This window comes from Ooceraea biroi, chromosome 8, assembly GCF_003672135.1.
Source record: "Ooceraea biroi isolate clonal line C1 chromosome 8, Obir_v5.4, whole genome shotgun sequence".
NCBI lineage: Eukaryota > Metazoa > Arthropoda > Insecta > Hymenoptera > Formicidae > Ooceraea > Ooceraea biroi.
The window spans coordinates 12,880,140-12,903,459 of NC_039513.1; the positions used below are offsets into that span (position 1 = coordinate 12,880,140).

Sequence of the window (23,320 nt, forward strand, 5' to 3'; positions counted from 1 at the left end):
CACATAGTCGTAGAATATAAATGACCGTTTTAAGGGCCGGTTGCACCGGTTTCCGCCAAAGTTCACTTACTACTGCCATGTTAAATCGATCGGCGAAGCGTATCTAGCGTGCAGTAACGTCGATCAGATTGCATGAAAAAAATCCTCAGTTTAATATTATGAACATAATATTTTATGTAGTGATTTTACTGCGCTATATATACTCGTTAGAGAAAGATCAATTATCGCTGATGGTCTTGATGACACATGTTCTATAGAATATCGAACAGGAGATACGCTTTTTATTATAAGGTAAACTTTGCCTGGTGAATGCAAGCGGGATGATAAATATTTGCCAAGTTATAGGATAATTGTACTGTACCGTGTGCCAGATGGTTCTCATCAGTGTTAAACATTTAATCGAATTGTCGTCGGTCGTCCCCGCATTCACATCAAATCGCTGGCGTTTAATCGATTACTAATCCAATGCACATGTGATACGTGAACAAATTTCCTATAATAACCATTTCATTTTTATCAAGTTTCAATAATCCAAAATATCAGGGAAACCATTAACATTCATTCGAGTTATTTGATTAATTCTAGCTATTGAAGCGATTTGTTCTGACATTAATACAATAATCATTTATTTCAAAATTAAATTTGGTTAAGTGATTGAAATGGAATTCTTGAAAATTGTTTTTAATTTATTCAATTTTTATATTTAATAAAATGAAATATTTTAGAAATAGCTTATGTCAGAATTATGTATTCTTAAAACGTTGTAATTAATCTAGAAAAACATTGATTGAGAAAATATGGGATATTATTTCGAAATTTCACGTTATTCTGCAAATTCACCGAAAAAAATGCAAAATTCGTATCGTCGCTGAAGCTCGTCGAGTTTCTTGTCGAAGCGAAATGACGAGTCCTCGAGTCGAAATTCCACATCAATTAACGGGACGCATTGTACCGACTAATTCTTCGCTCCTTGCTCGCCGCACTCAATTGTTTCTCTTTTTGCTCGCTGCGGGTAACTCGTCAATTCATCCGATGCTTCCGATCGCTTTTCGTTCGTTTCTCTCACATCGCCTTCCTTTCCCATGAACGTGCGCAGGATTTCTCTCACGTGGGTATACATAAATGTAAAAAGTTCCTATTCACGTAGCTAATTTATTGATAATTATAATAATTATTATAGATAATTTGAGAAAAAATTCGCTCTCTGTTGCGCTATCGTAAATCTTACGCGAGGAAATACATTACAGGTTTGCCGTATCACAACGTTTGACATTTCGCGTACTTTCAGTTCCAGTTCCTCTTACTCGCGAAAATATCGAACGTGATCCTTTCAATTTACCATGCATTAATGTACATGCATAATACATCGTCTTGTAAAATTTTGCTCGACGGTGCCGAATGGAATTAGTCGTTCACTCTTGAAAATCTAAGAGAGTTAGATAAATTCGACACTTTGCATCCTCTTCGTTCGTCTCTTCCTCTGTGTTGTTCTCGCTTACGACAGCGTCTCCTTGGTTCTCTCTCTCCGGCATCAGTGTGTCCATTGTTCGCCGCGCGGGCAGTCCATTAAGGCCCTAGACGGCGATTCACAATTAAACGTTTCTCCAAATGGATGCAAAGAGGCCGCGCTTCCTCCTGCATCTCCGCATTCAGATCTTGCCGACGTAACTTTCCTAGTTTACCGCAAATGCGAACGGAAACGCGTGTTTTATCACCGTCGAATCACCGCTCGGAAAGCTAGCAAAACGTGAACGATCAATCGAAGCTAATGAATATCGTATGGTAACCCGTAACGAGTTCCATTAAAATTGTACCTCCACTCGTTAAGCGTTGTCTCGTCTACGTAATCGGATTTTTCGTACACAAGCAATACTTGTCTCGTAATATTGAATAAATTATCGTCACTGACGAGAACGGGGGCCGCGTGCCTACATAATCAACGAAACGTTAATGATTCAAGTATACACGGTCGATTTTTCTGCTGAAAAGTCGCAGTGATTGATCCATGCGCGCGGATTAATGCATTAAATAATACAACGAGCATGGAATTGCCAAGTTGTCTCTACAATTATTGACATTTCATGATTAATGTGCTTTTACGTTAAATCCATTTAGTTTTCGTCCGCGAGTTGGTCAATAACAAATTCTATACACCAAACAGTAGCACGCTGTGAGATGTATTAGCGCCGAATACATGCTGAGAATGCGCTGAACGCGCGCCTTTTCACAGGCACTACGTTCTTCAAAGATTGCCGGACGGGATGTGGTCACGTATTTCGCGACTCAAATTTTCGCGAAGTCCCTCGTCTCCTCCGTGTCTTCCATGCATTTCGTACATCTCCGTCGTCTGTAGCGTATTGCAGCGCGGAATTTCATTTGACGGAGCCATATGCAAGGGGAGGAACATGTCGCTCACGTCAAAGAGATACCATCGTTGTTTCTATCCGCGTGTGGAAGGTACCACATGCCACGCGTCTCTGTGTTACGAGCGTGTCGCAGAAATTTTTCGCGACGCATATTCCTCCCCTCGAGAGGGCTGCAGGATTGCGTTCGGCTTCTTGACGATGATATTGCACCGGCAAATTTTCGGATCCGACGAGAAAACCGCGCCGAAAGACGGAACTCGTCAAGTCGTGGAACGTCGGATGAAGTTTATTGGCTGCACCCACAGAAAAGATTTCTGAACTTAATGCTATTACTCTTTAATCTATCATAAAATAAGATCGCTATAGCGACAATCATATTTATTATTGAAAAGAAGCATATTTTAATCTTGAATAGAAAATTCGAAAATCTAGATTTAAATAATCTTGGTGCTATCTCATTCATTTTCTCAGAAGGATTTAGATCAAAATTTGTAGCAAGTTCAAAATATTCTTGATTTCAGAATATTGTGAGATCTAAAAGACATCTTATTCTATTCTTCCAAGAGAATTTGTAGAATCTGCACAAAACGGCCAATATTTATGTGTTGCAATCGAAAATCGGGAAAGTGTTTCTGTTATTTACAATGAATAAGTGCAATACTCTACAAGAAATATTAAAAGGTATGGAAATGTCTTATCTCGAATCTTATTTCTCAAGTAAGTATATTGTATATACTTACTTACATTTCCATATCTTTTAATATTTCTTGTAGAGTATTGCACTTATTCATTGTAAATAACAGAAACACTTTCCCGATTTTCGATTGCAACACATAAATATTGGCCGTTTTATCGGAATAAAGGACGCAGAAGCGCCGAGTCGACGAGCGACTGTGAGAAAATGATGCGTCGACATCGACAAAGCCTACTATAAGGTGGCGCTAATATCAAATTATTCTACATACGAGAATATATAAGCATAAATTTGTATATGTTACTCTTGTCTCGAGACAGTAAGACAATCTTATTTAATTCGAGAGAGAAGAATAGAAATTACTGATTAAAATTAAAAATTGTTTTATTTTCATATTTTTTATACTTGTAATACGATTAAATTAATCAAGAATATTTTTCGTCTTGTTATCAGAAATCCTTTCTGAGGGTGTGCGCGTGTAAAAGGTTGAATCTTAAGTAATATTATATCCGTCTCACGTTTCATCTCATTGTCATGCATAGATTAAATGAAGAAATTGATTAGATCTATGGATCGCATTTATACGCCGAGCCGGCGACCGGGAAAGAATAAAACAAAATAAAATAAAATAGAATAAAACAAAATAAAACACTTGTGCGGTACTCGGCCAATATATTAATCCATTTCACAGCCTGAAAAGCGCCGTATAAAATAATTCGACGGCTCATAACGCGTAAATTTTTGCGCCGCGACGCAGAAATGTCCGGGATGCGTGAAATACCTCGGCAATTTGCGCGATCACGGGGGAGTGGCTCGCGTTCTCTCGCCCCGTCTCTCATCGCTCAAAAAAGCGGAAAAAAGAGAAAAAGAGAATCCGCGCATTGACGTGGTATGCCGTTCAGCTGTCAACGTGCACCGACGCGTGCAAAATATTCACGCCGACGCACGCGACGTACTACACCGATCCCTCTCCTCCACCGGCCTGTCAGTTTCCCACAAAATTTCGAGAACGGTTCCGGCGCCGGGCTGCTTTTAACGGTTTGTAAACGTGCTCACGCACGCAGCGAGCAAGCACGCGAGTGCAAACGCGAGTGCGCGTTTGTTCGGGCCCGTGCACCAACGTCACCTATACGCAATGCGTGTCACGCACGGCAAGCACGCTTCCGGCACTTTGTGTCTGCAGTTGCACCTCTGTGTATCCGGCCCGTCATCCGGTGTGCGCTTACGGCTGAACCGTAAGGCGTGTTTCTGTACACCGGAAAAGTAATGAGCGCTGTACCGTCATTAGTGTCAGCATAATAATCGGATGCACTTTTGTTTTCCCATTTAATCACGGGGATCACGGGGGATCCGCGAACATGTTACATGTGCAGTCACATATGGTCAGAGAAGAGCGTCAGCGTTCTGCGGGAAAGGTCCCTCGGAAAGGTCGATCGTAATTCGCAGCCGGATTCAAAGCGCTTTCGAACAAGTCAGCGTTGGAAAGTAGATCCTGTCATTGAATTCCTGTTAATCGATTATTTATGAAATCTGTGGCACGATTCCGTAAACCAGTAACGACGAAAGCGTAACGACACGGTGGATCTGAACAAAATCTATAAATGTACGCGTCACGCAGTGCGAGAATACGGATGATAAATGTTTTATTTGCATCTTTGATATTTTGTCATTAGATTCAGTGGGAATTCAGGAATTAAAAATCTCGACGTTCTTGTATCAAAATCATTGCATACCTTTGTAAGCTTAGATGTATTATCTTTATTGTAGCGATCGCGCCGAAAGCGTATCGATCTGCGATTACTTTGCGTGTACGTGATTAATTTTGTTTCGGTAGAGCGCCTCCACCTGGCAGCCAGAAATCCGTGTTAACGCGCTCCGGTGCGACACGTGTCGTGCGTGCGTACGTACACAAAAGACAGAGTGCTTTGTCGACGAGCACGTTAATTAAATGAGTCAAAAATGACTTTTCGAGGAAAGAGAGCACAGAAACGAAGCCATTGCAAAAACAGATCCAGGTAATTGCGATTGAAAGTTTCACGTTGACTATCGATACTGTTTCTCCATCGACGGTTTTACGAATCGGCGAAGTAGACCGTAAATCGACAAATTAACGAAAAAGGAACGAAAAACGGTAATTCGGCGAGTCAGACGCGAACCGAGTTTTGCATTTCGCTGTCAGATGGACGCAAGGAATCGCGGACACGAAGCAACGTTACACGGACTCACGCGAAAGCACAGAGGCTCTCCTATTAATGTCGAGACTGCGATGTTCACGCAAACGTTAATAATCCAAATGGCACGGGGAATGGCGATTGTCGAGAGAGTGGCTTTGGCTTTCCTTGCACGGGCGTGCACGTCGTCGACGACGACAAAGGCGAGGCAACGACAAACCGGCGGGCATTAATGCTCACGGCTTTGCCCTTATCGCAATGTCTTTCATGGTAGAACTGTCACAAAGGCGGCATGACACGCTGAAACCGTTAAAGGCGCCCGTGTCAGTGCAGTTGCTGCAGTCCCCGAGTTTCCAATGAACTAGTTCTTTTTCTTATTGATATGAAAATACGGAGGCTCCCATAGATGCAGATCGATATACTTGATCAGTGAAAGTGATATTTATCAATCTATGTATCGTCTCAAGCTCGTCCCTCGCACCCTCAGAAAGGATTTCTGATAACAAGACGAAAAATATTCTTGATTAATTTAATCGTATTACAAGTATAAAAAATATGAAAATAAAACAATTTTTAATTTTAATCAGTAATTTCTATTCTTCTCTCTCGAATTAAATAAGATTGTCTTACTGTCTCGAGACAAGAGTAACATATACAAATTTATGCTTATATATTCTCGTATGTAGAATAATTTGATATTAGCGCCACCTTATAGTAGGCTTTGTCGATGTCGACGCATCATTTTCTCACAGTCGCTCGTCGACTCGGCGCTTCTGCGTCCTTTATTCCGATAAAACGGCCAATATTTATGTGTTGCAATCGAAAATCGGGAAAGTGTTTCTGTTATTTACAATGCAAGAAATATTAAAAGATATAGAAATGTAAGTAAGTATATACAATATACTTACTTGAGAAATAAGATTCGAGATAAGACATTTCCATATCTTTTAATATTTCTTGTAGAGTATTGCACTTATTCATTGTAAATAACAGAAACACTTTCCCGATTTTCGATTGCAACACATAAATATTGGCCGTTTTGTGCAGATTCTACAAATTCTCTTAGAAGAATAGAATAAGATGTCTTTCAGATCTCACAATATTCTGAAATCAAGAATATTTTGAACTTGCTACAAATTTTGATCTAAATCCTTCTGAGAAAATGAATGAGATAGCACCAAGATTATTTAAATGTAGATTTTCGAATTTTCTATTCAAGATTAAAATATGCTTCTTTTCAATAATAAATATGATTGTCGCTATAGCGATCTTATTTTATGATAGATTAAAGAGTAATAGCATTAAGTCCAGAAATCTTTTCTGTGGGTGCGATCTCTCATTTTCATTCTCTCAATCAGATTTTATTTTGTAGAACGTTGATTAGTCTCGTAGTTGAAGTGAAACAAGAGTCCGATCTGTGTGATCCTGGCTGAGAAGCTGGGCGGAGAGGATACGCTGATTTGTACAGGAAGCTCGTACAAATAGGGAAAGTGAACGGCGGAAAATTCATACTTTCCGCATGCCGTTTGATCCTCCCTGTTAATAAGAGATTGCCGCCTCTGTGTGATGTTTCAGCCCTGACCTGAACAGAAGCAGCCACCGGTGTTATTGCGGGCGCGTATCCTACTCATTATAGGCAGTATAAAGCACGTGGCCTGGTATTCGATTCAAAAACGTGATTATTACCATCCCGGTAATGTACCGTAACTATGCATTGATTGCGCTTGTGGATGCCGGCCACTCGTAAAGATCAAAGGACGTGCGGTACCGCCGCGTTTCTACGTTAACGTCGAGTCGCGAGAGTGGCGAATAAGTATAGCGTAGCGCGCGCGAAGGCGTGCGATGATTATGAACGAAAGCGCGATGCGGTCGAGATAATGCGCGGTGACGTATTGGTAACAATTTTATGTTACCTTTAACGTCTTCGATGGACCAAATACTGTTCTCAGAATTGCAACATTAGCTCGCGATTAAGTAATCCTCTATTGAAATCGCGCGATGCGTGTAACTTGATGTGGAAATGAGAAGCCCGAAACGGGAATGTGGAGAAAATCAGAAAGCAATTCACGCATTAAATGCCAGCGTTCTACATACGTAAATTTTTCGCTTGAGAATTTATTAACTGACGACACAATTTGCCACTTTAAGGTGCGGTTTTTGGTGAGGAATTTATTTTTTACTTCAAGTGCAAAGTGTCATAAAAAGAAGTGGAGGTTGAAGGCAATTCTGGAGGAATACGTCACGTTTGTGGCGCGACGTATTTATTTTCCACGGGTCCGGTTTGCCATATTTGCATAGGCCATGTAGTCACGTTATCGACATCGGGTCGCGTTCAGAAACTAGCAATAACCGGGGGATGCACGCGCAGCAAACATCCCGGGGGACACCGCACTCGACTGCAGCGTAGTTCAACGTTCGTCTGTTCTGTCCGTCGACTTCTCGTTTATCGCTCGTCAGACCTCAAAACGAGCAACTCTAGCACAGGTACCAATTCTAGGAGAGGGAGGGGGTTTACTATCGCTCTGCGGGACACGTTTTACTACATGTACGAACGATGAGGGGTGTAGGCGGCAGGAGGGCTGCGATAGTTACGCGTATCATCGTGCGGGACTCTCTCGTCGATGTCACCGCGAACGAAAGCGAGGACGCGTCGCGTGGTCGCATGGGGTGGTTATTTCCACCACGGTGACGTCGCAAGAGAGAACGTGACTATTGCCGAGCCGTACACTACGTTTAGGGTGATAGAAACATCGTGATATGAAAGGGTTGCCGGGCGATACGCGGTGTGTCCATTTGTCACGGCCAACATCGCGTCCGACTATCGAGGGTGGGTGATGGTGGTTGAGAGCGCCGCGTAATAGCGGGGTTCATCCGAGGAATTCGCCAGATAAATCACTTCTCGCTAACGCGCTCGCGAGATAACGGTCCCCTCCCGCTTGGGAGCGCACCCCCGAAAAATTAAACGCGTTATATGAAACGCGTGATCCATCTCGCGACTCAGCGGTGATCGCCAGTGATGGATTACTCCTGGCTTCGCATTTTTTTTTTCATCCTCTTCTTTCTTTTTGTTTCTGCTTTGTAATATTATCTCGTTGCGCGATCAATTCTCCGGTAATAAATCGTGACCCGTACTTATTTTGCAGTTTCACCTGGTGGCACCGCGAGATAAACCGCGAAAGAGCTCCGTTTTAAAAAAAAAGAAAAAGAGTAAAATTTATATTTATCCCGGCGACGTGAATTTATAAAAGTAGCACGTACCACGTAGCGGGTTTCCGCGGGTTATCGTTTCGTGTTCATCGTACTCACGTGGACGAAAAGTACGGCCACGCGTGCGTCACGCCACGGTAGCTTTTTGAATGCAAATTCACGTCAGCTTATTTATTACAACAACTTTTATTCCCCAGGGAATATTTAAAGTAGCTCTTTTGGCGATCGTAAAAATTACCGTGTGGGCGTTGCACCACACGGAGCGTCGATATCAGAATCGCATTTCGGGGATTTATGGTATTTTATTTTATGTCACGCGACGTAACGGAAGATAACACTTGATGTCGAACCGGAGGAATATATCTGTCAAACGATATTTTTATTCATATATCTCTTGACAATATCAAAGTCGTGTATTTCTTAGAATTATCGATTTCTGAAAGTTTCTCTTGATGGAATCAAAGATTGTTTTTAATTATGGGAGTTTTGGGTAATTTCTGAAAAGTTACGTGTATAGTTTTAAGCGTAATCGACCGGCATGGCGTTTATATGATAATGTGAAAGTTCCTCGCTTTTTATCCGCATGAGATACCATGCAGGAATGCACCTATCCAATCCATGTGCGTGCTAAGTTTTTCTCTTTCTTGATCGGTAAATCTAATTGCTCCTTAAATGACAACAATTTCATTTTTAATTTTGGAATGTGATAATATTTGTCATAACGTTTGTATTAACAGCCAAAGTTTTGTATAAACTGCGCTAATTTATCTAAGTTAAATAATAAAAATCAAAATGATTTTGATGAAGATAATGAAGGTATAATAATAATTAAACTTATAAAACATATCAGTATCTTAAAAAATTCATTTGCATGCATGTAATTTGTTGCAATGAAAAAAGTCTCGAAGAAATGTCGTAGTATCCGTACGTCGCCGTCTCGCGATGTAATTTTGTGCCGTTGACCCGCCATTCCCAGGAAAGAAGCGGTTTTCTTCAAACGTTATTTAAGCTTGAAGTACGCTCCTCGAACAGAGAAGTTCGCAGATAATGTCTTAAATTCAACTTTTCAAGAGGCAACTCGGCGAACGTTTCCAAAGTCCACGTTTCCTGCCCCGAAATACCGCATTATAAATACAAAAAGAAATTTAATCCTTTCGAAACCGTGGTCGAATTACATTCCAAGAGAAATATAATGTCTGCGAAATTCTGCGAGGATAATAACATAATGAAGGAAAATTTATTTTCTTTCTTTCAAACTACAAACGAAATATTAACATTTTGCTTAACATTTCCCATATTAAGAACGTGCTTAAAACGGTAAAAGCGCCTCTAAAAGTGGCTTAAAGACCATCTAATTGGCTGAGAAGCCACATTAAAGGCGCTTCTATCATTGTAAGCGCGTTCTGAATATATTCATTCATGTATTTAAAATTTAATTTATTAAAAATGGAGTGCCAAGCATACAGGTGATACAGGTCGATAGACCGGAATGCGCAGAGAGGGTAACTGTAAATGGACTGCAATTGCGGTTGCTGCATTCGCACTTTAGGGACTCGGGTGCGCCGGCAGGATCATTTGGTCGTCTACCCTATCTCGAGATGGTGCGTCCGCACAATTTCCGACGCATTCGTGCTCTATGATTTCGTTCCACGTGTCGAGTGTTGCGAACGAGTTGCAAAACCAGTTTCCGCGCGTTGCAGCATGAGACAAACGCTTATCGCGCGCGCTTTGACTTAATTTGTCTGCACTCTGCACTGATACGCGATCAGGCTATTTTCAGATTCAGAGTTTTGAAACTCATATTAATGAAGAAGATTGTAATTCAATGTTTAACACGTTTAAATCGGTACTTGTCATCGACCAATGATGCATTCTCGTTTTCTTCCTCTTCGACCTAATTTTAATCTCACGCGACAATTATTGCAACGTAAATTGCAAAGTGCTCCGGATTACTCGACGTCGTGATGACAAATGGCGGTGTTCCATTTGACAATGCGACACGTTTGTTTAATGGCGTTCCAACGCGTTACAGTTATCATGTAAACTTAATCCCGGGCATAATGTTATCTCGCGGGACGGCTCTCTCCATTATGCGGCGCAGCTTAGACTGTATTACATTCCATTCAGTAATTTAATAACCGGCCCGTTGTATTCGGGACGCAAACTCGTTATCCGTACAAAGCGCAGCCCTTCGCCTACGCGGTGACCCCAACACGATGACCCCCGATATGATCGCGCAACCCCACGGATTTTCGAGGGTTGATAGCGGATGATCGCCAACGCCGCGTCGTCCGCATTACAATGCGTCAAAGCATTGCTCGCCGGTCTGTGAGAAGATCGAGATCACGTTAAATCGTGGATCATCCGTCTGTTGTGTCGATCTTACCGGAAGCCGGCCGAAATAGACTGCTGTAAATCGCGTGGACACGGGATATTCGCGAATATCGATCGCGCGAACACGTTGATGTAACAGGAAAGGTACTGCTCCCCCCGGCTACCGATAAAAATTATTTCTCCTTCCGTGTTGCTTCTTCCTGCTGCGATTACTGCTCGTGATAAACTCTTGAAACGAGTTGTCGGGCTTCCACGTTTATGGTGTTTCGTGAATGTGCCTTGTCGCACGGATTACTTAATCACGCTTTAACTCGCGAGGATCTGTCGCTGCTTGTCCGCTTTTTCACGTTAGAGATAATCTCGGTGAGATAAAGGTACATTAGTAGCGCAGCTCGTTTGATGTCGGCTACTTTTTTGACATTTTATTCCGCACGCGACTAGGATGCAGCATTCAGGATGCTATAACGTGAGGTCTATTCTTATTTTATCGTATGTTACATATAATATCGTATAAGGTAAAATAATAAATGCACGTCTCACGTCGTCAACAATGGCAGAGTCTCTTTGTGCCGGAATTTTTTTAAACAGATTTATTAGGAGTGTGATTTAGTTTTGAGGGTTTTGCAACAGATGGCTGTAATGTCAGTTTGTTCCAATAGCTGTTTCCGATAACTGTTGTTTCTTACAGTCTTGACATTATCCATGACATTTAGTAGCGTTATAGCAATAGATGCAATAACAGTCGTGTTTATATCATCGTAAAAATGCAACTTCCGAAACAGCATTTTCGACATGCGTTGCTTTTGTTTTTTAATCAAAAGAAAACTGCGGCTGACGGTTATAGAATTCTTGTGGAAACTTATGGTGATTCTGCCCCATCAATTAAGACGTGTGAATACTGGTTTAGACGCTTTAAAAGTGGTCATACTGATGTGAAGGACAAAGAACGCTCGGGACAACCAAGAAAGCTTGAAAATGCAGATTTGCAAGCATTATTGCACGAAAATCCAACACAATCCACTTCAGAACTTGCCAGAGCATTAAATGTTGATCGTACAACAGTTACGAAACATTTACATGAAATGGGAAAAATTCAGAAAGAAGGGAAATGAGTTCCACATGAATTATCGGAAAGTGCCATTGCGAACCGGTTGAACATTTGCATTTCGTTGATCGCCAGGCAAAAAAAGAAGAGTCTTTTGTCTCGGATTGTTACTGGGGATGAAAAGTGGATCTATTTTGATAATCCGAAATGCAGAAAATCATGGGTGGATCCAGGCGAACCATCAACATCCACTCCGAAACGCAATATTCACGGTTGAAAAGTAATGCTCTGTATTTGGTGGGATAGTGTACTATGAGCTGTTAAATCGGCATGAGACTGTCACGGCTGATCGTTATCGACACCAATTGTACAAGTTGAAGCAAGCATTGGACGAAAAACGACCAGCAATTGCGAGTAAACGACGGAAAGTGATTCTTCTTCGTGACAACGCTCGACCTGACGTTGCGTTATCAGTGAAAGAAACACTATTAGAGCTTGAATGGGAAGTCTTACCGCACCTCGCGTATTCTCCGGACATTGCTCCATGCGATTATTATTTGTTCCGGTCGATGCAACACGCTTTAGAGGATACGCACTTTCGTAATTTGGAAGAAGTGCGAAAATTCGTCGACGAATGGATCAACTGAAAAGAAGAGTGATTTTATCGTGGTGGAATCCATCTCTTGCCAGAAAGATGGGAAAAAATTATAGAAAACGAAGGAAAATATTTTGATTAAGGTATTCATTCATTATCATATTTAAATACATGCGGTTTTGAGCAAAAAAAACCCTCAAAACTAAATCACACCCCTAATATATAATTAAACATGCCGACCTTGATCAGGAATGGTTCGATGTCAAAGCTAAGAATAGCATCTCCGCATGACATCGGAATGCAAAGAGTGAGTCGGACAATGTGCGTGTATACGCCCGCGGATAGTCGCGGATTTCAGGAGGAAATTGTGAATCGACAAGTGTTCTCCCGCGCAATACGATCGAGAATGTTATCGCAGATCCGGCATCACGCGAATACCCTGATTGGATCCGCCGTGCAGTACCAATCGACTGCAATAAAATCTAACATCGTCCCACACAGCCTTTAATAACAATAACGTTAACTTTATCGATCCGCAACGAGAGGAGTGAAAATGGAAAAGGAGTTAACGGATGTCAGATATTACAGTAAAGCATTTACGCGCGCGCGGTATAAGTGCGGATTATAACATCAACGCGCAGACAACTGCTGTCGCTCGCTTTTCCTTTGATCGAGGCATGAAAAGCGTTGGAAATTGGACGCGGTGGGAAAATGTAGAAAGGAACACACGTGGAATGCGCGGTGCAGCATTCCGGCCGCGCTCGCTGCACAAGCGCGCGAGAGCGAAGTCTCGATGGAGATCCGCGTCTGGCCTCTTCACGGAGCGGATTTTCAAGGAGCGCGTATACGCACACATACACATATGCATGTGCACACGGAGCATGCCATAATGGGGGGCTTGCGATGCTTTTGCGCGCGTAATATACTTCCCGTTCCGCGGAAGATGCTGGGTACCGAACTCGGAGTTCAGATAAAAGCGCGAGATGCGTGCATACGCACATATACACTCACGTACGTACGTACGCACGTGCGGCTTCATGCATTACGAATAAGCGTGCCGCGTAATATCGGTATCTCGCCGCGGGAACGACCGTTTCGCGTCTGAACTGGAAACGACGAATGTTTCGCATTCATAGTCCGTTATATACGTTTCGAGAGCTGCGAGATTGTATATCCTAGAGTCTCTTGTATCTGCCGAGAAGAGCGTAGCTTGCAGATGACATCAGATGACGTTTACTCTTCACGTGACTTCACGAGTGTGACTCATCGTACGCGTATTAATCGCGCGAGACGCTGCGGAGTTCATCAAATTATATTATATTTCCAGATAGGTATTTCAAGAGGATGCAAGCGCAAGTCTATCGTAGGATCGTTTATTCTGCTCGTGTCGAGTATTTTCAGCGAGATAGAATATTTTTTTGCACCTTCCGCTCGTTTATTATTCAAGATACGGGAATCGGCACTTTCGACGAAATTAACGCCGACGCTCCTTTCCCTGCGGGATTCTATAAAGCAGGAAACTGTATTTGCGAGGATGTTTTGTTAACTAGCGGGACACGTCCGCTTCGTGAATGGCGTGTGAATCATGACGAAGTGTATATACACGCGGAATGCGAGGCACGGAAATTATCGTTCGGAGTATTACGAAAGACCTATGTCACGCGACAAAAATAGACGCAGCTAGACTGATGGAGAAAGGTAGTCTTTGTGAATCGATAATGCATCTTAAGTCGATAAACTGAACGTTGTTGAATAATTGAACAACGCGCCAATCGCACTAATGCAATAAACGGATGACTAATTGCTCGCTAAAGGCTTTCTCTTGTCGGCATTCACTAGAAATAGTCGCGAAACGATACGTTAGCAATTAAAGTTACGTTAAATTTTATGTACGAACCAAGAAAAAATAAAATTAATAAACTGATAACAGATAATAAATGATAACAGATTATTTGTCTTCTGCAGTCACGATTAAGGAATTACAATTTACTAAAATTTTACATATAATTAAAATATAATTAAAATTGTTTAATATGTTAATTAACGCAAAGTAGTTTATAATATATATATAATATTGAAATTCAGAAATGAAATATTGATCTTTTTCATTCTTGCATCAACTAACGAGGCAGATCGCTTCACCCGACCGCGCGAAAAAGTAGTTCGCACAGCCCTGGGACGACCTGGGCCTCTTCAAAAATTGGTTCGCTTAATCTTGAGCATAGCTAAGCGTTACCAAAGCTCGATATTTTCCTTACTCATTAGTTTAAGGCACGAATTGCCGGTCCCGCAGCCGTATACTTATATCGACCGTGTGTATTTCTTCTTGCGAGATATCAGTCAACCGACTTGCCATCTGTTGAATACATTCGGTACTATAACGTAGCTTCAAGTTTCCAGCTCGAACAAGCGTCGTAATATATGTTCGCTTCTATTTTATACGTAAAATAATCGCGTTAAAATTAAATATAAAATTGATAGACGTAGCAAACAGTGTGTGTTCAACGTTTCTTGTTTATTTCGACCACTAGATCGATAGGATCGATAGGTCGCCTCGCGCCTTTCCCACCTACGCTTTTTTTGCCGTTACGCGACACTCTATTTAATCGCGAGATTAGATTACGAGCATTCGGTTGGAATCGTGTCGAAGCCGAGAGAACCTTTCTTTCAAGGAAGAGAACATCGTAAAGGAGAAGTGCGTACGGCGTCCGACTACGAAAACGTCGCGTTGCGTCGCGGCTTGCTAAGCGCACTCTAATGCTTTCATTATGCCCTAATGAGCGCTCTATAATGATATTGGGCTCATTATGCGCGACGCTTATTAAAATTGCGCGCCTGGTCGAGCAAGCTCCATTTGAACATTTCAGCCAGCAACTTTGGGTGGCTATAATCCCTATTAGTTTGCCTCGGCATCGAATTGGTTTAACTATTCGTTGAATCGCACCCAGCGGAACAATAAGATAGCTATCGCTATCGAAGCAGCGGTAATAAAAACACGCTCAAAGGCACTTCCGATTCTTCTCTTTTCGATGTTTATTCTACTGTTACATTCCTGCATATTCGCATACTTGTCGAGAACGTTAGAGATTTTTTACACGTTAGTACATCTCAGTACACGTGCATCGATATTTAGTAGTTTAACTAGACTTTGTCAAATATCAAAACCACTTGATAGCTAGAATTTTTAAAAATATTTAATGATAAGAATACAAAAATATAATGATTATTTTAGAATTAAGATCAAATTTTAGACTTCAGATAAAAAGGAACTAACAAGTCTTCTTCGATCAATTTCTCCAATTATCGATTTACGTCCGCGAGTACGTCAAGTACGCATCCAGTCGTTGCAGTACAGTATTTTCCAATTTGTCTCGTCCAATTTAGCGTTGATGAGGAAGCAGTACTCACGAACGGTACGAGGTGGATCTACCACCTAACGCGCAAGCATCTCCTCCTTTTTCTCCTTTTCCTCATGCTCGCACGTGGTTACTAATTACCTCCGTTTTAACAACGTCCCAGGATACACGCGTAGTCGTCGCCCGGCGAATAGTTCCATCCACCCCCAGCTACCCCGCCTTCGACATTGTATGCGCCCCACGACATTGTCCCGGACACGTTTGCATTCTCTCTCGGCCGACCCCATGGCCCATGTACGTGCATCATGCATGTGCAGCAGGACAGGCGCACAAGCGACGCCTTTTCGTCTCTCCTCCTCCTTCCTCCTTCATCCCCGTGTGATATCCACCTCCGATTGCGACATCCCCATCGTATTGTGCGCGTCGGTGCGCGCGTTCTATGGAATGCATTCTGTATTCGCGAGCGGTCATCGCTGCTGCATCTCGCCGATACTACTCGTCTTCGTGTACCGGACTACCGTGTAGCGGAATGGTGAAAGAACAGAATACAAATTTCGGTGAATGGGTTATGAGCGCGTTGTTAGGTAATTCAAATGCCGTAGCGAATAACGTCGATAACAAGTATTATTTTTGTATGTTTTTACTTGTTGAGGATGATGATTATGTTCTCTGTTTGAGAAATTTCATATCTGAAATTGTAATGAGAAAGAAGGTAAATGATGATCTAAATACTGTCATCCCTTGGCACATGTGATAGCATGATTCATTTGCCTTCAAAAAATTTTTTTAACAATAACAATTCTGCATGACTGAGCACTCTACCGGAACGATGTTTGCTTGTATTCGATTCGGATTGATTGCATCGCGTATTTTTCTGCGAAACAGCTATCGGTGTGTAAACTATAGGTGCAAAAATCAAAAAGATAAACGTACCGGTAATAAATATTGTTGCGTAAGAACGCGCGACACATATTCGCCGATTCGAATTTTGTAATTCTCTGAAATTCTTCATGCCACTGAAACTGTATGAGAGAAAACAGTCATTGGCGCGATTAAATCAGTGACTCGAATTTATCTAATGTGCGACGCTTTTTCGTGACGTTTTCCCAGCTTACGCAAACGAGACAGTCAAGTCATTTCCGGTGACGAAATTCTCGTGTTTCGCGCACAAACTTGGCCGTAGTTAACCAAGCTAATGCTGACGTGTTGAAGCAATAAGAAGCGACGCGACGAGAAGTACTTCCATCGAGTCTACGTACGTCGACGACTTCGTCGTCTAATGCACAGATGCTGTGGAGAAGCTAGCTGCCACCCCAAATAACGAGGGACGCAATTTGTCGTCGCGTGCAAAATTAAAACGTTTCCCCCTGCTCCGCGCCACGGCGCCGGCCCTTATTCCCGTTGATATTGTCGCTACGTGAAGGAAGGCTCGGCATACCAACGAACTCTTGTTACGAGCCTCGTTTACGCATTAACAAAAACGTTGGCCGCGCCAAAAGGGCGACTAATTCGCAGAGGGGCATTCATCATGCTGCTTTAAATAATATATAATGCGGCGGGATGTGAAACGTGCCTGTATTAATTTATTACTGCAACCTCGTGATATTATCAAAGGACCATAAAAATGCGTACGAACGTGTGGCTTTTAGAAGATAAAAATTCAAGTTTGAACATTACAAATTTTTTATTGCATAAAAGCAGATGATATACATAAACAAAAGATTTGTCATATTAAAGGCAGGAGCACAGACTTTTGCATAAGCGCATAAAAAGATGCATAAGGAATTTGATTGGTCTATAAGCATGCGCATAAGGAAATGGACCAATCAAATTCCTTATGCATCTGTTTATGCGCTTATGCAAAAGTCTGCGCTCCTGCCTTAATATCTCTAAATTGCGTGCACAGGAAGCATTTATTTTTCATTTGTCATCTCGTTTGTCATTAATCATTTATTCATCATACATTTATTTGCAATACATTACGCAACGAATGCACATAAAGTACAGCACGGTCCAGCGTGATCCATCGCGTTATCGCTCGTTATTACGAGATGAAGGGCGACCGATCGCCTGCGTCACGTGTGCCGAGGGTGGTCCCACGGCTCTTGACGCGTGGAGAAAGGGGGTCGTAGTGGACGTATCCTGGGTAACGCGGATGCAGAATGGACCCCATGTACCACGGGACGTGAACGCGCGACGCGGTCTGAAAACGAAACGGACGTGCACGGGTGCGCTGTAACTCTCAAGGGGATTGATTCGGTCCAGGTCGGTAGGGGAGACCGGGGCGGTATCGATTGCCGGCATCCATAGCGAACGCATCCACCCCATACGGGCACCCCGTAGGAGTCCCGTTGGTTCTCTTCCGAGCTTCATCTTCGCGCTGGTCGCCGCTCACGTTTTCGCGTGAATGCTTTATTCTTCTCGAGACTTTCCGCCTCGTCCGCCCACGATATCGAGAGCGCACGTGCGTACTTTCGATTACGGAAGATACCGTCGTCCGGCCTGAACGGCTCTATTCAGTCGAATCCCATTCGTTCCGCCTCTCGCGGAAACACGCGCAATTCGACAAATTCATTCGCGAACGAACTTTCAGGCGTGATTCTTCTCACGCTCCTCCTCGCGCCGGAGCGCGGTTATAGACTTCCCGGCGTCTTTGGGCAAAGTCGCTCGTCTGAGACGCGGCGTCTTACAAATTCAAATGAGTTCTTAAGTCCGGGTGGCTGGCGCCGGAAACCGTTTTATCGTCGCCGACTAATCCGCCGATTCCTATCCTTCTCTCCTCTGGCGACAATGAAGAAGCGATCGACGAGAGGCCAGCGCTGAAACGCTCGTTGGATCGTCCGGTGAAGCTACAGGCGCAAGCTGCAACGCTTTCCGTTAATCGAACTGCCTCGCATAATCTCCCATTAGCCCATCGAGCGTACGCGATCATTCCGCGGCGGAGAGAACACGCGAGTGTTTCGCGTTAAACGGGAATCGGTTCGTTCTGCTCGGTTTTGCCGATGCTCGTCTAATTATTTAATGAGCGAGCGAGCGAGCGAGTACACGCGAGGATGCACCGCCTCGTGAAGTAACCGTCCGCGCGATCCGTTGTGCAATTAAATCTCGTTGCGCAATATACGCCGCCGAGTAAATTCCCCGTGAAGTTTCAGTTAATTCTCGACCGTACACCGTCAATCCACGGCGTCGATGGCAGCAAGCAGCCCGAAAATATGAAAGTACTAATAATAGAACGACGGTATAGCTGTCGTATCGATGCACGTAGAGCAACTGTCAATTTCTCTATCCATTAGTTGATTCCGAATGATGCTTGAATGTGTTAAAAAGGGTCTTCCCTTGTGTACAGTCATAGGCACAGAGGTTGTGACGCTTTTTTTTGTGACACCACGATCGTTTTGCCTGGCACTGACATATTGCTCGTCGGCAGCATATGATAACCGAAAGTATACTTCTTCAGCAGTCTCAGCATTTTAACATATCTATGAAATACAAGAAAATTAAAGAAAAAGGATTTGACATGCTGCGTGATCACTCATTAAAAAAAAGTGTCACAACCTCTGTGCCTATGACTGTACATCCATCTGTCAGCGATACTAGATTTTTCCATTAGATGTCGCATCCTATTGTTAGCTTTCCTTGACGAAATACTATTTGTTTGTCAAACCACTTCACAACTTGCTACCGTTTCCATCGGCGGGGATCTCTCTCTATAACTCGAAGGACTTCTCGGTTGGGATTAAGCGGCCACGGGGGTGGAGAGTGTACCGCAGTTTGTATCGGATTTACATTCTGCCAGAATAATGGCCGTCCAAGTTTGCCGCGTAGAGCGATGGGGCGCCCTAAGACAATAGATAAGACAATAGATTGAACTTTCCGGAATAATTATTATCCTTCTACTCGAGCGTGTCGATATATCTCTCGTGTTACTCTGGGAAAACAATTGTGAAAGGAGATGACACGAATGACCATAGTTCTCGGTAAGTCCGTGTCTATGGACGAAACACGTTTTTGATCGATGCGAGCACTTATTAATTTACTTTTAAGTAAAATTTCACGTAATAATAGACCTTTCTCTTATTTATATTCCTTTACAAACACATGCTTTCATAAAACTTCTGCGGGTTACGTAACATTTATTTTTGAAAACTTCACACGCGATCCCATAAAAAGGTAACTTCCCTTTCGAGGTAACGTTTTACGATCGCGAGCACTCTCGATCGTGAGTGTCAGCCACCGCCTCTGAGTGCAACGCCGCGAAAGCGCGTTACGGCTGGCCCGATAAGGTTTCCCCGAGTGTTAATTACGTTCACGTCAAACGCATCGCGTCTGTCCCGTGCGGGCACACGTTCTATCTCTCCCAGGACCTTTAGCCGTCGCAATTACGTTAGAGCCACTCGATATTCCAGCCCGCATAGCAACGATTCTCTATCTCGACTCCTCGCTCGCTCGCTCGTCTCCTACTATCTCGTACCTGCTATCTCGCGTTTCCATTTCCTCTCGTTGTCTCTCTCCCTCGCTCTTTGCCCCTCCCGCCTCCGCTCGATCGTCCACCCCCCACATTTCGCAACGTCCTTTCCGATTAACACATACACGTGCGTTGCCTTCCTTTCCGATTTTCTAACCCGGACCGTGCGATGCGATGGAGAGCCGCAGGATCATCCGGGTCGATAGCGATGCGTCCGTGCATCGCCGATAATCGAAAATCGACTTGGAATAATCGGGCACGATACCACGCGGTATGCAGTTTCACGAACAATGGAGCAAGATTATGCTTAGGATAAAGGGCTGAGCGCGTGCGGTTAGCCCAGTGGCTGTGCCTGACGATGAATATTACGCGGTCAAATGCATGGGGGATGGGGCGCAGTGGGAAGGGACCGAACCCCCGTCGCGAGTTTTACATGCTAATTTATTCCTGTCATTTTTTACGCGCGAAAAATCCGCGCGCGCTCCGTTTGAAGCGATCGTAATTGCGCTATTATCGAGTCCGATTGGAAAAATCCGCGGGATTTTATTGTCCGCAGTAAATTTGCGCGCTCGTTGTTCCGCGCGAAACGCGATGGCTCGCAATGGTTTGCAATCATCTCGTTACATTACAAAAACCTGAAACTATTTATGCTCGCCGTATCCTGTGCTTTCTTTCTGTCTTCCTTCTCCCGTGTTTCCGGCGCGGTTTCGTCGACGTCGACGCGACGTCGAGCTTCCGATCGAGAGATTCTGTCGTGAAAATGCAGATAAGTATTCAAATTTTACGACGGCGTTTACACAGGCGCACCCCGTATGCATAATATTAAGTCGTGGTGTACATTCTCTCTCGCGCGGAGACGAGGCGGAAAGACACGGCGTGGTCTCGCGCCGGTATAAATTTTACTCCGTGCCTCGATGCCGTGAAAGTTCAATTCCGCCGAACCATCGGCGCGCGGCTCGCGAGCGCCGAAAGTACTGCCGAGGAATTTGTAATTCCCCATGCAAATACTTGCCGTAAAAAGCGCTGGCAACCTTTCTTTCCCTGTGCACGGTCCAGTCATATCCGGCGCCGCTCGTGCCTTCCGCTTATGAAGCACTTCCCGCGATCGCGTTATCGCCCCGCGGAGCTGATTCTGGAAGTAAATTATTTCCGCAACCCGGCGGCCGTCTTATCTTCATCTCCCTCCTGCGGGGATTAATGGCGAGGATAAATGGCTAAATTGGAAAAGATAACCTTTTTTTTCTTAGCTGCAGTTCACGAATTTGTTGTTCGGTACACGATTTCCGAAAATTACCGGTTGTCTTTTCAGCCACAGTGACTATGGTCAGTTTGAAGCTAGTTTTTTAATTATAATGAGCTTAAAGCCTTATAGGCGAGATCTATGATTACATTTCAAAAAACGAGTGTGAATAAAAAAGAAACAGAAAGAGAAATAAAGAGAGGAAGTAACCATTACTGGCAAAAACTGCCGCCCCGAGAAGAGATTATCGTCGTTTTTGCGCTTAAACGCGTTCGTTAAACCCTTTCCGTTCTCGCGAGATAGATGGCTGAGATATCATTGGATCCCGATAATGTCCAATGTGTCTGTCGGCCTACGCTGCGCTGATGCGAAGTGGCTCTGTCTCGTCATGTGGGACGTGTTAATGAACTTGACAACTGGATTGGCATAAGATCGCGAGTGCAGGTGCTATAGAGGGCCGTCGTCGTTATTCGCGATAAGAATTGCGAGAGCGTGGGCCTTTATCTCGCGTCGCATTGCGGAGCAGCCGTTTACGTGATTTCCCTGCCGCGATAGCTAACGGAAAACATGCGAGAAAAGTGTGGGACGCGTTAATAAACGCATTAATAAATCGAAAGGGATCGCGATTAGCTGACACGTACACACGCTGGTATCATACATGAATATTAATGATCCGTCATACGCGCGCGGCGCGATCTCGCTATCGAGACGTATCGTGGAGAAAACGACCGTTCACTTTGTCACAATGCGCTTCGTCTTCCTCTCGAACTTCCTCGAACGATTGAGAAACAGTTGATAAAGCGATGGAGGGTTGATGGAAATCTGTAATTTTATATACTCAGAGCGCGAGCGCGCACAGAGTAAAAGCATTTTTGCCCGTCTCGACGAGGTACGGTTATTATCACCCATTTTACTTCGAAACAAAAGCCTCGTGAACTGCGGAGATATAGAAATAGCGAACGTTGGCGGAAGCGGCTGGTGACCGGCGCCATTGTCGGGCAAGACGAGTGATGGTGCCAGGGGTTTCTTTGAAAAGTTTCCTCCTCGAAGGATGCTTGAGGGAGAGAGAAATGAGAAAGAGAGAGAGAGAGAGCGATGCTTTTTTTTCTAATATTACGACAAAAATTGCACTTGGCGTACATTGCCAGTATTCTGCAAACTCGTTTTATTATCTCAGCGTTTTTTGTACCTTTTGAAACATTGGAGAATGGAAATGCCAAGAGTTCTTATCAAAGTAACGCTCTTGAACGAGAAACGAACGTAGATCAAATCGTACATCGTACATGACTGATGATGATGAATGCGAGGGTGAATATTCAGAGCGTACGACACACTAAGCCTCGCGATTGAGTCGATACTCGAGAGTATAAAACACGTCGGTATGGATGAATGAAAACGAGACGGCGGTGTCGGGAGAACGCGGGTGTATTTTGCGATTAAGAAATCTACTTTGCCTAATCGAGAAACATTACGCGAGAGACTGCCATAAAGCAGCCCGGCTTCCCCGACACGGGGAGAGTTAGACCCTTCTTTACTAATTACCAATTAGGCGACTGCTCCCACAGCCGAGATTTAGGCGGTCCTCGCGCGCGACGAGAGCGAGAGAAATTGGAGAATCTCCCGCTAATTAACTCTTACGAAAGATTAACGAACTACCGTTAGCGCACGCGCGCAAATGCGGCCGCACGGCTGTTCGTCGTTCCGTAAACCGCAACAGAAGCGACGAATTTACGTGCGCTGTTTAACGCCGTGACGCATCGCGTTAGATCGAGCAGACATCAAGCTTACGTGCAAATGAGACATCTGCAAATTTCCTATCAGACAAATACGCAATTCGCGATAAAGGA

General features: G+C 43.7%; 1 protein-coding gene and 1 non-coding gene across 2 annotated transcripts in view; one reads left to right on the top strand and one right to left on the bottom strand.

The window, feature by feature from the left end:
- The window catches only part of LOC105275048 (disabled homolog 2-interacting protein), a 308,710-nt gene that overhangs the window by 25,766 nt on the left and 259,624 nt on the right, over positions 1-23,320 (top strand). The gene's annotated exons all lie outside the window — the stretch shown is intronic.
- Positions 14,538-14,687, bottom strand: LOC113562494. Its single transcript, XR_003406927.1, has one exon. It is a non-coding gene; the product is annotated as a U12 minor spliceosomal RNA (small nuclear RNA).